Raw genomic sequence first — 14,091 nt, forward strand, 5'->3', positions numbered from 1 at the left:
ACTCCCCTCTTCTCCACCACACACTGATACACTCCTCCTCCCTGACACTGTCACACTCCCCTCTTCCCCCACACACTGATACACTCCTCCTCCCTGACAATGACACACTCCCCTCTTCCCCCACACACTGATACAATCCTCCTCCCGACACTGTCACACTCCCCTCTTCTCCACCACACACTGATACACTCCTCCTCCCTGACAATGTCACACTCCCCTCTTCCCCCACACACTGATGCACTCCTCCTCCCTGAAACTGTCAAACTCCCCTCTTCCCCCAGACTGATACACTGCTCATCCTTGACACTGTCACACTCCCCTCTTCCCACACACTGATCCACTCCTCCTCCCTGACACTGTCACACTCCCCTCTTCCCCCACACTGATACACTGCTCATCCCTGACACTGTCACACTCCCCTCTTCCCACACACTGATACACTCCTCCACCCTGACACTGTCAAACTCCCCTCTTCCCCCACACACTGATACACTCCTCCTCCCTGACACTGTCACACTCCCCTTTTCAGCCACAGACTGATACACTCCTCCTCCCGTCACTGTCACACTCCCCTCTTCCCCCACACACTGATACAATCCTCCTCCCTGACACTGTCACACTCCCCTTTTCAGCCACAGACTGATACACTCCTCCTCCCGTCACTGTCACACTCCCCTCTTCCCCCACACACTGATACACTCCTCCTCCCGTCACTGTCACACTCCCCTCTTCCCCCACACACTGATACACTCCTCCTCCCTGACACTGTCACACTCCCCTTTTCAGCCACAGACTGATACACTCCTCGTCCCGTCACTGTCACACTCCCCTCTTCCCCCACACACTGATACAATCCTCCTCCCGACACTGTCACAATCCCCTCTTCCCGCACACACTGAGAAACTCCTCCTCCCTGACATTGTCACATTCCCCTCTTCAGCCACAGACTGATACACTCCACCTCCCGACACTGTCACACTCCCCTCTTCCCCCACTCTCTGATACACTCCTCCTCCTTAACACTGTCACTCTCCCCTCTTCCCACACACTGATAGACTCCTCATCCCTGACACTGTCACACTCCCCTTTTCCCCCACACTGATACACTCCTCCTGCCTGACACTGTAACAATCCCCTCTTTAGCCACAGACTGAAACACACCTCCTCCCAGACACTGTCACACTCCCCTCTTCCCCCACACTGATACACACCTCCACACCGACACTGTCACACTCCCCTCTTCCCCAACACACTGATACACTCCTCCTCCCCGACACTGTCACACTCCCCTCTTCCCCCACACACTGATACATTTCTCCTGCCTGACACTGTCACACTCCCCTCTTCCCCCACACTGATACACTCCTCCACCCTGACACTGTCACACTCCCCTCTTCCCCCACACACTGATACACTCCTCCTCCCTGACAATGTCACACTCCCCTCTTCCCCCACACACTGATAAAATCCTCCTCCCGACACTGTCACACTCCCCTCTTCTCCACCACACACTGATACACTCCTCCTCCATGACACTGTCACACTCCCCTCTTCCCCCACACACTGATGCACTCCTCCTCCCTGAAACTGTCAAACTCCCCTCTTCCCCCACACTGATACACTGCTCATCCCTGACACTGTCACACTCCCCTCTTCCCACACACTGATACACTCCTCCTCCCTGGCCCTGTCACAGTTCCCTCTTCCCCCACACACTGATCCACTCCTCCTCCCTGACACTGTCACACTCCCCTCTTCCCCCACACTGATACACTGCTCATCCCTGACACTGTCACACTCCCCTCTTCCCACACACTGATACACTCCTCCCCCCTGACACTGTCAAACTCCCCTCTTCCCCCACACACTGATACACTCCTCCTCCCTGACACTGTCACACTCCCCTTTTCAGCCACAGACTGATACACTCCTCCTCCCGTCACTGTCACACTCCCCTCTTCCCCCACACACTGATACAATCCTCCTCCCGACACTGTCACAATCCCCTCTTCCCGCACACACTGATAAACTCCTCCTCCCTGACATTGTCACATTCCCCTCTTCAGCCACAGACTGATACACTCCTCCTCCCGACACTGTCACACTCCCCTCTTCCCCCACTCTCTGATACACTCCTCCTCCTTAACACTGTCACTCTCCCCTCTTCCCACACACTGATAGACTCCTCATCCCTGACACTGTCACACTCCCCTTTTCCCCCACACTGATACACTCCTCCTGCCTGACACTGTCACACTCCCCTCTTCCCCCACACACTGATACACTCTTCCTCCCCGACACTGTCACACTCCCCTCTTCCCCCACACACTGATACATTTCTCCTGCCTGACACTGTCACACTCCCCTCTTCCCCCACACTGATACACTCCTCCACCCTGACACTGTCAAACTCCCCTCTTCCCCCACACAGTGACACAATCCTCCTCCCTGACAATGTCACACTCCCCTCTTCCCCCACACACTGATACAATCCTCTTCCCGACACTGTCACACTCCCCTCTTCTCCACCACACACTGATACACTCCTCCTCCCTGACAATGTCACACTCCCCTCTTCCCCCACACACTGATGCACTCCTCCTCCCTGAAACTGTCAAACTCCCGTCTTCCCCCACACTGATACACTGCTCATCCCTGACACTGTCACACTCCCCTCTTCCCACACACTGATACACTCCTCCCCCCTGACATTGTCAAACTCCCCTCTTCCCCCACACACTGATACACTCCTCCTCCCTGACACTGTCACACTCCCCGTTTCAGCCACAGACTGATACACTCCTCCTCCCGTCACTGTCACACTCCCCTCTTCCCCCACACACTGATACAATCCTCCTCCCGACACTGTCACAATCCTCTCTTCCCGCACACACTGATAAAGTCCTCCTCCCTGACATTGTCACATTCCCCTCTTCAGCCACAGACTGATACACTCCTCCTCCCGACACTGTCACACTCCCCTCTTCACCCACGTACTGATGCACTCCTCCTCCCCGACACTGTCACACTCCCCTCTTCACCCACACACTGATACACACCTCCTCCCTGACACTGTCACACTCCCCTCTTCCCCCACACACTGATACACTCCTCCTCCATGACACTGTCACACTCCCCTCTTCCCCCACACTGATACACTCCTCCACCCTGACGCTGTCACACTCCCCTCTTCCCCCACACTGAAACACTCCTCCACCCCGAAACTGTCACACTCCCCTCTTCCCCCACACACTGATAGACTCCTCCTCCCTGACACTGTCACACTCCCCCTCTTCCCCCACAAACTGATACACTCCTACTCCCCGACACTGTCACACTCCCCTCTTCCCCCACACACTGATACATTCCTCCTCCCTGACACTGTCACACTCCCCTCTTCCCCCACACTGATACACTCCTCCACCCTGACACTGTCACACTCCCCTCTTCCCCCACACTGATACACTCCTCCACCCTGACACTGTCACACTCCCCTCTTCCCCCACACACTGATAGACTCCTCCTCCCTTACACTGTCACAATCCCCTCTTCCCCCACACATTGATACACTCCTCCTCCCTGACACTGTCACACTCCCCTCTTCCCCCACACTGATACACTCCTCCACCCTGACACTGTCACACTCCCCTCTTCCCCCACACATTGATACACTCCTCCACCCTGACACTGTCACACTCCCCTCTTCCCCCACACATTGATACACTACTCCACCCTGACACTGTCACACTCCCCTCTTCCCCCACACACTGATACACTCCTCCCACCTGACACTGTCACACTCCCCTCTCCACCACACACTGATACACTCCTCCACCCCGACACTGTCACACTCCCCTCTCCACCACACACTGATACACTCCTCCTCCCTGACACTGTCACACTCCCCTCTTCCCCCACAAACTGATACACTCCTCCTCCCGACACTTTCACACTCCCCTCTTCTCCACCACACACTGATACACTCCTCCTCACGACACTGTCATACTCCCCTCTTCTCCACCACACTCTGATACACTCCTCCTCACTGACACTGTCACACTCCCCTCTTCCCCCACACACTGATGCACTCCTCCTCCCTGAAACTGTCAAACTCCCCTCTTCCCCCACACTGATACACTGCTCATCCCTGACACTGTCACACTCCCCTCTTCCCACACACTGATACACTCCTCCTCCCTGGCCCTGTCACAGTCCCTTCTTCCCCCACACACTGATCCACTCCTCCTCCCTGACACTGTCACACTCCCCTCTTCCCCCACACTGATACACTGCTCATCCCTGACACTGTCACACTCCCCTCTTCCCACACACTGATACACTCCTCCCCCCTGACACTGTCAAACTCCCCTCTTCCCCCACAAACTGATACACTCCTCCTCCCTGACACTGTCACACTCCTCTTTTCAGCCACAGACTGATACACTCCTCCTCCCGTCACTGTCACACTCCCCTCTTCCCCCACACACTGATACAATCCTCCTCCCGACACTGTCACAATCCTCTCTTCCCGCACACACTGATAACGTCCTCCTCCCTGACATTGTCACATTCCCCTCATCAGCCACAGACTGATGCACTCCTCCTCCCCGACACTGTCACACTCCCCTCTTCACCCACACACTGATACACACCTCCTCCCTGACACTGTCACACTCCCCTCTTCCCCCACACACTGATACACTCCTCCTCCATGACACTGTCACACTCCCCTCTTCCCCCACACTGATACACTCCTCCACCCTGACGCTGTCACACTCCCCTCTTCCCCCACACTGAAACACTCCTCCACCCCGAAACTGTCACACTCCCCTCTTCCCCCACACACTGATAGACTCCTCCTCCCTGACACTGTCACACTCCCCCTCTTCCCCCACAAACTGATACACTCCTACTCCCCGACACTGTCACACTCCCCTCTTCGCCCACACACTGATACATTCCTCCTCCCTGACACTGTCACACTCCCCTCTTGCCCCACAGTGATACACTCCTACACCCCGAAACTGTCACACTCCCCTCTTCCCCCACACCCTGATAGACTCCTCCTCCCTGACACTGTCACACTCCCCCTCTTCCCCCACACATTGATACACTCCTCCTCCCAGACACTGTCACACTCCCCTCTTCCCCCATACACTGATACACTCCTCCTCCCAGACACTGTCACACTCCCCTCTTTCCCCACACTGATACACTCCTCCACCCTGACACTGTCACACTCCCCTCTTCCCCCACACACTGATAGACTCCTCCTCCCTGACACTGTCACAATCCCCTCTTCCCCCACACATTGATACACTCCTCCTCCCTGACACTGTCACACTCCCCTCTTCCCCCACACTGATACACTCCTCCACCCTGACACTGTCACACTCCCCTCTTCCCCCACACATTGATACACTCCTCCACCCTGACACTGTCACACTCCCCTCTTCCCCCACACATTGATACACTACTCCACCCTGACACTGTCACACTCCCCTCTTCCCCCACACACTGATACACTCCTCCCACCTGACACTGTCACACTCCCCTCTCCACCACACACTGATACAATCCTCCTCCCTGACACTGTCACACTCCCCTCTTCCCCCACAAACTGATACACTCCTCCTCCCGACACTTTCACACTCCCCTCTTCTCCACCACACACTGATACACTCCTCCTCACGACACTGTCATACTCCCCTCTTCTCCACCACACTCTGATACACTCCTCCTCACTGACACTGTCACACTCCCCTCTTCTCCACCACACAATGATACACTCCTCCTCCCTGACACTGTCACACTCCCCTCTTCCACCACACACTGATACACTCCTCCTCCCTAACACTGTCACACTCCCCTCTTCCCCCACACACAGATAAACTCCTCCTCCCGACACTGTCACACTCCCCTCTTCTCCACCACACACTGATACACTCCTCCTCCCTGACACTGTCACACTCCCCCCTTCCCCCACACACTAATACACTCCTCCTCCCGACACTGTCGCAGTCCCCTCTTCTCCACCACACACTGATACACTCCTCCTCCCGACAATGTCACACTCCCCTCTTCTCCACCACACACTGATAAAGTCCTCCTCCCAGACACTTTCACACTCCCCTCTTCCCCCCCAAAACATGCTGATACACTCCTCCTCCTAGACACTTTCACAATCCCGTCTTCCCCCCCACACATGCTGATACACGCCTCCTCCCTGACACTGTCACACTCCCCTCTTCTCCACCACACACTGATACACTCCTCCTCGCTGACACTGTCAAACTCCCCTCTTCTCCACCACACACTGATACACTCCTCCTCCCTGACACTGTCACACTCCCCTCTTCCCCCACACACTGATACACTCCTCCTCCCTGACAATGACACACTCCCCTCTTCCCCCACACACTGATACAATCCTCCTCCCGACACTGTCACACTCCCCTCTTCTCCACCACACACTGATACACTCCTCCTCCCTGACAATGTCACACTCCCCTCTTCCCCCACACACTGATGCACTCCTCCTCCCTGAAACTGTCAAACTCCCCTCTTCCCCCAGACTGATACACTGCTCATCCTTGACACTGTCACACTCCCCTCTTCCCACACACTGATCCACTCCTCCTCCCTGACACTGTCACACTCCCCTCTTCCCCCACACTGATACACTGCTCATCCCTGACACTGTCACACTCCCCTCTTCCCACACACTGATACACTCCTCCACCCTGACACTGTCAAACTCCCCTCTTCCCCCACACACTGATACACTCCTCCTCCCTGACACTGTCACACTCCCCTTTTCAGCCACAGACTGATACACTCCTCCTCCCGTCACTGTCACACTCCCCTCTTCCCCCACACACTGATACAATCCTCCTCCCTGACACTGTCACACTCCCCTTTTCAGCCACAGACTGATACACTCCTCCTCCCGTCACTGTCACACTCCCCTCTTCCCCCACACACTGATACACTCCTCCTCCCGTCACTGTCACACTCCCCTCTTCCCCCACACACTGATACACTCCTCCTCCCTGACACTGTCACACTCCCCTTTTCAGCCACAGACTGATACACTCCTCGTCCCGTCACTGTCACACTCCCCTCTTCCCCCACACACTGATACAATCCTCCTCCCGACACTGTCACAATCCCCTCTTCCCGCACACACTGAGAAACTCCTCCTCCCTGACATTGTCACATTCCCCTCTTCAGCCACAGACTGATACACTCCACCTCCCGACACTGTCACACTCCCCTCTTCCCCCACTCTCTGATACACTCCTCCTCCTTAACACTGTCACTCTCCCCTCTTCCCACACACTGATAGACTCCTCATCCCTGACACTGTCACACTCCCCTTTTCCCCCACACTGATACACTCCTCCTGCCTGACACTGTAACAATCCCCTCTTTAGCCACAGACTGAAACACACCTCCTCCCAGACACTGTCACACTCCCCTCTTCCCCCACACTGATACACACCTCCACACCGACACTGTCACACTCCCCTCTTCCCCAACACACTGATACACTCCTCCTCCCCGACACTGTCACACTCCCCTCTTCCCCCACACACTGATACATTTCTCCTGCCTGACACTGTCACACTCCCCTCTTCCCCCACACTGATACACTCCTCCACCCTGACACTGTCAAACTCCCCTCTTCCCCCACACACTGACACAATCCTCCTCCCTGACAATGTCACACTCCCCTCTTCCCCCACACACTGATACAATCCTCCTCCCGACACTGTCACACTCTCCTCTTCTCCACCACACACTGATACACTCCTCCTCCCTGACAATGTCACACTCCCCTCTTCCCCCACACACTGATGCACTCCTCCTCCCTGAAACTGTCAAACTCCCCTCTTCCCCCACACTGATACACTGCTCATCCCTGACACTGTCACACTCCCCTCTTCCCACACACTGATACACTCCTCCTCCCTGGCCCTGACACAGTCCCCTCTTCCCCCACACACTGATCCACTCCTCCTCCCTGACACTGTCACACTCCCCTCTTCCCCCACACTGATACACTGCTCATCCCTGACACTGTCACACTCCCCTCTTCCCACACACTGATACACTCCTCCCCCCTGACACTGTCAAACTCCCCTCTTCCCCCACACACTGATACACTCCTGCTCCCTGACACTGTCACACTCCCCTTTTCAGCCACAGACTGATACACTCCTCCTCCCGTCACTGTCACACTCCCCTCTTCCCCCACACACTGATACAATCCTCCTCCCGACACTGTCACAATCCCCTCTTCCCGCACACACTGATAAAGTCCTCCTCCCTGACATTGTCACATTCCCCTCTTCAGCCACAGACTGATACACTCCTCCTCCCGACACTGTCACACTCCCCTCTTCACCCACGTACTGATGCACTCCTCCTCCCCGACACTGTCACACTCCCCTCTTCACCCACACACTGATACACACCTCCTCCCTGACACTGTCACACTCCCCTCTTCCCCCACACACTGATACACTCCTCCTCCATGACACTGTCACACTCCCCTCTTCCCCCACACTGATACACTCCTCCACCCTGACGATGTCACACTCCCCTCTTCCCCCACACTGAAACACTCCTCCACCCCGACACTGTCACACTCCCCTCTTCCCTCACAAACTGATACACTCCTACTCCCCGACACTGTCACACTCCCCTCTTCCCCCACACACTGATACATTCCTCCTCCCTGACACTGTCACACTCCCCTCTTCCCCCACACTGATACACTCCTCCACCCTGACACTGTCACACTCCCCTCTTCCCCCATACACTGATACACTCCTCCTCCCAGACACTGTCACACTCCCCTCTTCCCCCACACTGATACACTCCTCCACCCTGACACTGTCACACTCCCCTCTTCCCCCACACACTGATAGACTCCTCCTCCCTGACACTGTCACAATCCCCTCTTCCCCCACACATTGATACACTCCTCCTCCCTGACACTGTCACACTCCCCTCTTCCCCCACACTGATACACTCCTCCACCCTGACACTGTCACACTCCCCTCTTCCCCCACACATTGATACACTCCTCCACCCTGACACTGTCACACTCCCCTCTTCCCCCACACATTGATACACTACTCCACCCTGACACTGTCACACTCCCCTCTTCCCCCACACACTGATACACTCCTCCCACCTGACACTGTCACACTCCCCTCTCCAACACACACTGATACAATCCTCCTCCCTGACACTGTCACACTCCCCTCTTCCCCCACAAACTGATACACTCCTCCTCCCGACACTTTCACACTCCCCTCTTCTCCACCACACACTGATACACTCCTCCTCACGACACTGTCATACTCCCCTCTTCTCCACCACACTCTGATACACTCCTCCTCACTGACACTGTCACACTCCCCTCTTCTCCACCACACAATGATACACTCCTCCTCCCTGACACTGTCACACTCCCCTCTTCCACCACACACTGATACACTCCTCCTCCCTAACACTGTCACACTCCCCTCTTCCCCCACACACAGATAAACTCCTCCTCCCGACACTGTCACACTCCCCTCTTCTCCACCACACACTGATACACTCCTCCTCCCTGACACTGTCACACTCCCCCCTTCCCCCACACACTAATACACTCCTCCTCCCGACACTGTCGCAGTCCCCTCTTCTCCACCACACACTGATACACTCCTCCTCCCGACAATGTCACACTCCCCTCTTCTCCACCACACACTGATAAAGTCCTCCTCCCAGACACTTTCACACTCCCCTCTTCCCCCCCAAAACATGCTGATACACTCCTCCTCCTAGACACTTTCACAATCCCGTCTTCCCCCCCACACAGGCTGATACACGCCTCCTCCCTGACACTGTCACACTCCCCTCTTCTCCACCACACACTGATACACTCCTCCTCGCTGACACTGTCAAACTCCCCTCTTCTCCACCACACACTGATACACTCCTCCTCCCTGACACTGTCACACTCCCCTCTTCCCCCACACACTGATACACTCCTCCTCCCTGACAATGACACACTCCCCTCTTCCCCCACACACTGATACAATCCTCCTCCCGACACTGTCACACTCCCCTCTTCTCCACCACACACTGATACACTCCTCCTCCCTGACAATGTCACACTCCCCTCTTCCCCCACACACTGATGCACTCCTCCTCCCTGAAACTGTCAAACTCCCCTCTTCCCCCAGACTGATACACTGCTCATCCCTGACACTGTCACACTCCCCTCTTCCCACACACTGATCCACTCCTCCTCCCTGACACTGTCACACTCCCCTCTTCCCCCACACTGATACACTGCTCATCCCTGACACTGTCACACTCCCCTCTTCCCACACACTGATACACTCCTCCACCCTGACACTGTCAAACTCCCCTCTTCCCCCACACACTGATACACTCCTCCTCCCTGACACTGTCACACTCCCCTTTTGAGCCACAGACTGATACACTCCTCGTCCCGTCACTGTCACACTCCCCTCTTCCCCCACACACTGATACAATCCTCCTCCCGACACTGTCACAATCCCCTCTTCCCGCACACACTGAGAAACTCCTCCTCCCTGACATTGTCACATTCCCCTCTTCAGCCACAGACTGATACACTCCACCTCCAGACACTGTCACACTCCCCTCTTCCCCCACTCTCTGATACACTCCTCCTCCTTAACACTGTCACTCTCCCCTCTTCCCACACACTGATAGACTCCTCATCCCTGACACTGTCACACTCCCCTTTTCCCCCACACTGATACACTCCTCCTGCCTGACACTGTAACAATCCCCTCTTTAGCCACAGACTGAAACACACCTCCTCCCAGACACTGTCACACTCCCCTCTTCCCCCACACTGATACACACCTCCACACCGACACTGTCACACTCCCCTCTTCCCCAACACACTGATACACTCCTCCTCCCCGACACTGTCACACTCCCCTCTTCCCCCACACACTGATACATTTCTCCTGCCTGACACTGTCACACTCCCCTCTTCCCCCACACTGATACACTCCTCCACCCTGACACTGTCAAACTCCCCTCTTCCCCCACACACTGACACAATCCTCCTCCCTGACAATGTCACACTCCCCTCTTCCCCCACACACTGATACAATCCTCCTCCCGACACTGTCACACTCTCCTCTTCTCCACCACACACTGATACACTCCTCCTCCCTGACAATGTCACACTCCCCTCTTCCCCCACACACTGATGCACTCCTCCTCCCTGAAACTGTCAAACTCCCCTCTTCCCCCACACTGATACACTGCTCATCCCTGACACTGTCACACTCCCCTCTTCCCACACACTGATACACTCCTCCTCCCTGGCCCTGACACAGTCCCCTCTTCCCCCACACACTGATCCACTCCTCCTCCCTGACACTGTCACACTCCCCTCTTCCCCCACACTGATACACTGCTCATCCCTGACACTGTCACACTCCCCTCTTCCCACACACTGATACACTCCTCCCCCCTGACACTGTCAAACTCCCCTCTTCCCCCACACACTGATACACTCCTGCTCCCTGACACTGTCACACTCCCCTTTTCAGCCACAGACTGATACACTCCTCCTCCCGTCACTGTCACACTCCCCTCTTCCCCCACACACTGATACAATCCTCCTCCCGACACTGTCACAATCCCCTCTTCCCGCACACACTGATAAAGTCCTCCTCCCTGACATTGTCACATTCCCCTCTTCAGCCACAGACTGATACACTCCTCCTCCCGACACTGTCACACTCCCCTCTTCACCCACGTACTGATGCACTCCTCCTCCCCGACACTGTCACACTCCCCTCTTCACCCACACACTGATACACACCTCCTCCCTGACACTGTCACACTCCCCTCTTCCCCCACACACTGATACACTCCTCCTCCATGACACTGTCACACTCCCCTCTTCCCCCACACTGATACACTCCTCCACCCTGACGATGTCACACTCCCCTCTTCCCCCACACTGAAACACTCCTCCACCCCGACACTGTCACACTCCCCTCTTCCCCCACAAACTGATACACTCCTACTCCCCGACACTGTCACACTCCCCTCTTCCCCCACACACTGATACATTCCTCCTCCCTGACACTGTCACACTCCCCTCTTCCCCCACACTGATACACTCCTCCACCCTGACACTGTCACACTCCCCTCTTCCCCCATACACTGATACACTCCTCCTCCCAGACACTGTCACACTCCCCTCTTCCCCCACACTGATACACTCCTCCACCCTGACACTGTCACACTCCCCTCTTCCCCCACACACTGATAGACTCCTCCTCCCTGACACTGTCACAATCCCCTCTTCCCCCACACATTGATACACTCCTCCTCCCTGACACTGTCACACTCCCCTCTTCCCCCACACTGATACACTCCTCCACCCTGACACTGTCACACTCCCCTCTTCCCCCACACATTGATACACTCCTCCACCCTGACACTGTCACACTCCCCTCTTCCCCCACACATTGATACACTACTCCACCCTGACACTGTCACACTCCCCTCTTCCCCCACACACTGATACACTCCTCCCACCTGACACTGTCACACTCCCCTCTCCAACACACACTGATACAATCCTCCTCCCTGACACTGTCACACTCCCCTCTTCCCCCACAAACTGATACACTCCTCCTCCCGACACTTTCACACTCCCCTCTTCTCCACCACACACTGATACACTCCTCCTCACGACACTGTCATACTCCCCTCTTCTCCACCACACTCTGATACACTCCTCCTCACTGACACTGTCACACTCCCCTCTTCTCCACCACACAATGATACACTCCTCCTCCCTGACACTGTCACACTCCCCTCTTCCACCACACACTGATACACTCCTCCTCCCTAACACTGTCACACTCCCCTCTTCCCCCACACACAGATAAACTCCTCCTCCCGACACTGTCACACTCCCCTCTTCTCCACCACACACTGATACACTCCTCCTCCCTGACACTGTCACACTCCCCCCTTCCCCCACACACTAATACACTCCTCCTCCCGACACTGTCGCAGTCCCCTCTTCTCCACCACACACTGATACACTCCTCCTCCCGACAATGTCACACTCCCCTCTTCTCCACCACACACTGATAAAGTCCTCCTCCCAGACACTTTCACACTCCCCTCTTCCCCCCCAAAACATGCTGATACACTCCTCCTCCTAGACACTTTCACAATCCCGTCTTCCCCCCCACACATGCTGATACACGCCTCCTCCCTGACACTGTCACACTCCCCTCTTCTCCACCACACACTGATACACTCCTCCTCGCTGACACTGTCAAACTCCCCTCTTCTCCACCACACACTGATACAATCCTCCTCCCGACACTGTCACACTCCCCTCTTCTCCACCACACACTGATACACTCCTCCTCCCTGACAATGTCACACTCCCCTCTTCCCCCACACACTGATGCACTCCTCCTCCCTGAAACTGTCAAACTCCCCTCTTCCCCCAGACTGATACACTGCTCATCCCTGACACTGTCACACTCCCCTCTTCCCACACACTGATCCCCTCCTCCTCCCTGACACTGTCACACTCCCCTCTTCCCCCACACTGATACACTGCTCATCCCTGACACTGTCACACTCCCCTCTTCCCTCACACTGATACACTCCTCCACCCTGACACTGTCAAACTCCCCTCTTCCCCCACACACTGATACACTCCTCCTCCCTGACACTGTCACACTCCCCTTTTGAGCCACAGACTGATACACTCCTCGTCCCGTCACTGTCACACTCCCCTCTTCCCCCACACACTGATACAATCCTCCTCCCGACACTGTCACAATCCCCTCTTCCCGCACACACTGAGAAACTCCTCCTCCCTGACATTGTCACATTCCCCTCTTCAGCCACAGACTGATACACTCCACCTCCAGACACTGTCACACTCCCCTCTTCCCCCACTCTCTGATCCACTCCTCCTCCCTGACACTGTCACACTCCCCTCTTCCCCCACACTGATACACTGCTCATCCCTGACACTGT

This window comes from Heterodontus francisci, unplaced genomic scaffold, assembly GCF_036365525.1.
Source record: "Heterodontus francisci isolate sHetFra1 unplaced genomic scaffold, sHetFra1.hap1 HAP1_SCAFFOLD_570, whole genome shotgun sequence".
Taxonomy (NCBI): domain Eukaryota; kingdom Metazoa; phylum Chordata; class Chondrichthyes; order Heterodontiformes; family Heterodontidae; genus Heterodontus; species Heterodontus francisci.